The sequence below is a fragment of the Macaca thibetana genome, chromosome 15 (genome assembly GCF_024542745.1).
Source record: "Macaca thibetana thibetana isolate TM-01 chromosome 15, ASM2454274v1, whole genome shotgun sequence".
In the NCBI taxonomy this organism is placed as follows: domain Eukaryota; kingdom Metazoa; phylum Chordata; class Mammalia; order Primates; family Cercopithecidae; genus Macaca; species Macaca thibetana.
In genome coordinates, this window is record NC_065592.1 from 31,801,834 (window position 1) to 31,805,424 (window position 3,591).

Consider the following 3,591-nt stretch of genomic DNA (forward strand, 5'->3'; position numbering starts at 1 on the left):
GCTCATTCGTGGAAGAGCCAATGAGATGCAAGAAAGGGATCCTTGAGCATCAGTTTACTGATGATCAAGAGTCCTCATGTCCTTTACTGGTTCTGCATTAACTGATAACAGAAAGTGCCTCATGAAGGAGCCAAGTCAAAAGGGAATGAGGGTGAAGGTGTGTGGACACTCACTCTTGGCCGGGGGCTTCACCTTCATTACCTCATGCAGTCCTCTCAATAACTCTGCCAGGGAATGGCTATGATTTAATCCATTCCACAGACAAAAAAAAAAAAATTGAGATCAGGAAGATTAAGTAATTTATCTCCGGTCTGCACAGGCCTCAGAGGCACCCACCCTGCCTGAGGAGAGGGAGGACATCACGTGAAGTTGCAGCAGCCACTGCCCCTTCTATAAGATCTAAGGGCTGGGCTGCAGCCATGTGCTACTGCTGGCAGGAACAGAAGGATCGAATCATATTTGTGACCAAAGAAGACCACAAAACTCCAAGCAATGCAGAGCTGGTGGCTGATGACCCCAGTGATCCCTCCCTAGGAGGAGCATGGATCGATGCTGCCAAATGGGGACCTTAACTGGCACTGCCTTTTCCTTGGGGGAATGGCCAACGGCTCCTAGAGGGAACAGCTCAAGGCAGCCTTTTCCTGCTTTCACCATAACATGAGTAGGTCAAGGGATCAGACTGTGTAGACCAGTTCTGAGCCATTCAGGAAGGCAGGCAGGAATACCCAGATCTCTATCCCCAAGAAGGGGTGGAAGAGGTAGAGGAGAAGCCAGCAGAACATGTAGAAGAAACAGTTCCCAATGAGGCCACTGCAACCAAAGAAGAGGAAGGGTCAAGTTAATGAAGGCCACACAGCTGTGGGCTCCAGTCCTTTCACTTCAGAGTAATACAAATCTTTTGCAAAAGACCTTTTAGTCACCCTCCAAGAGAGCCTCTTTCCCTCTGTTGTCCTGTGCACTGTAATATACAAAATCGCTTATTTTGATGATCAGAGGTTTTGGCCTCTTGACACATACACTGAAAAAAATGGGAGTAGTAAGTGTGCGTGTCCTACCTAAACCTGTCAGAAAATGTAGCCACCACTTTTGAATTCTTTCTCAGATTGCCCTGAATTTGTGCCACTTTAAAATAATGTGCTGATTTTCAACAACTAAAAGTCATTATCCAGGAATGTTCCTTGTGTGTGAGCAGATTTATTCTCCTTCATTATATCCCATTTAGTAGACTGTATACCCCTTTGCAAAGTAATGCAAGTAATAGAAACACAAATATCTTCCTTTAAAAATGCTAGACTGGGGCCCTGTGTACTAGAAGAGGCCAGATGTTCAAATACATCTTTCCCCAAACCCATACTGACCTTGTGTATATGAGCAGGTATTGTACTTCATTCCTGATGCATTCTGGTTTCCATGTTGACATTGAGTTCCTGGTTTTCTGTGTTTGGATGGTAAAAATTTGGACCCTCCCAATCATAGCCCCTTTCTAAGTGAAGGGAAAGGCTGGTTTTTGCTGTTCCTTGTTATTCTGAAAGACTTGGTTTGGGGCCCATGTTCACACTGGCTCTCAGTCTGGTCAGATGCAGTGTTCTTGATAGGTGGGGACCCAATTATTACCAGAGTAGCAACCAAGAGAAAAAAAAGTTGTGAATTAAGTATTCAGTTAAAAGGAAACATGATTTCTACCTGGAAAAAAAAAAAAAAACCGTAATTTCTCTAAGATCAAGGGACAGGACTAAGGGGGCAGATGAGATTAGGACTCAAATTGGCCTGACCCTTGCTTGGTCCATAACAATAAACTGCCTTGTGGAAATAAAGCATTATCACAGTGAGAAAGGCAATGAGGAATGGAAAATGGTTAAGTAGAAACAAAAAGAGAAAAAAGACTAATACAGATGGTGGGCTACCTCCCTGCTCCCCTAACATACCTGACAGAAATCAAAGGTTTCAACCACTGGAGCGCACACTCAGGGTCATTATCTTTTCATTATTACTATCATTATTATTATTTCAGGGATCCCTTTCTTGAAGGAAGTCTGCTCCACAGCAGATAGGCTATCACACAGTTATAGGTATGTTCCTTACAAATCTAGGAACCCACAAGGTCCAATTCCAGATCAATTTCACTTCCAAGGAGATGCCTCTCTGACAATTCAAAGCAACTATGGCCAGGCGCCATAATCCTGTAATCCCAGAACTTTGGGAGGCTGAGGTGGCAGATCACTTGAGGTCTGGAGTTCGAGACCAACCTGCCCAATATGATGAAACCCCATCTCTACTAAAAATACAAAAATTAGCAGTGTGTGTTGGTCTTCACCTGTAGTCTCAGCTACTTGGGTGGCTGAGGCAGGAGAATCACTTGAACCTGGGAGGGGGAGGTTGCATCGAGCTGAGACTGTGCCACTGAACTCCAGCCTGGGTGATGGAATGAGGGTCTATCTCAGAGAGAAAAAAGAAAAGAAAAGCAACTACAATGTTACTAAAAACCTCTATTTGCATTTCTTAGAGGACATCAATGGGACACCATTCCTGATCATCTATAGCTCTGTAGGACTTTCCCTTATTCCTCACAGATTCCTTATATCCCAGAGCAGCTTCCCATCAGGTTTATTTTTTCCCCCCTATCATTTTTCCACAGAACTCAGCCTGTGTGTTTCTTTCTCTTTGTCCCCAAGGAATGTTTTCTCATTCCTTGATTGTATAGATCATATAGATTGACTTTGTCTCTCTGGTAGAAAAACAGGAGTCCTGAGAAGATGGACATGGTGAAGCAGAGGGCAACTCTAGAATTCCCTTGAGTGGCAAGGGCAGGTAGGAAAGCTGTGAGAGCAGTTATATGACCTTCCTTTCTGCTTCATCAAGGAGACAACATCCTAGAGTAGAAGAAGGAGATTTGCACAGTTCTGACCTGGCTGTGAGTCCCAAGCGTGTGACCATGGATAGATGATTCCACCATTTAAATCTTGCCTTCAAAGACAGTATTAACAACCATCACATCACAGACCTGTGAGGATCAAATGAAGCATGGAGTATTTTCAAAGTGAAGTTTTGTGTGGTAAAACTACCGAGGCTTTGAATGCCTGAAATTATCTTTACTGTCCCTTCACATTTAAGTGAAAATTTTGGAGGTTATAAAATTCTAGCATTAAAGTTATAGTCGTCTAATACTTTAAAAATATTGTTCCATCATCTTCTTATACCAGTGGTTAACCTGAGTCTTGTCCTTTTTGCAAAGTGATACGTTCTTTTCCTCTGGAAGATCGTAGAATTTTCTCTATGATGTTTTCAAATTCAATTAAATCACATTTGTTTGGGGTTTCAAATCCTATTTGACACTTTGATTCCAAAGTCTCTCTTCCCTATTTCCTTTGTTTCTTCTTTTAGAAAATCTAACATTAATATATTTTCTGAGTATTTTCCTCCCTTCGTTGTTGTCTCTACTTCTCTATTTTTTGAACTTCTGTTATTCAAATACTGGCGGTTCCATTTCTATCTTCCATATCCCTTAATGTTTCTCATTCTCCCTCATGATGACTTTTAGGAGGAATCTGATCCCCACGCCCATGAATCAGTCTTCTGATGTATTTATTCTGA

General features: G+C 42.4%; 1 pseudogene; it reads left to right on the forward strand.

Moving 5' to 3' along the window:
- Window positions 1-419: 419 nt before the first annotated feature.
- On the forward strand, window positions 420-920 carry LOC126937853 (mitochondrial intermembrane space import and assembly protein 40-like; annotated as a pseudogene).
- Window positions 921-3,591: the final 2,671 nt, after the last annotated feature.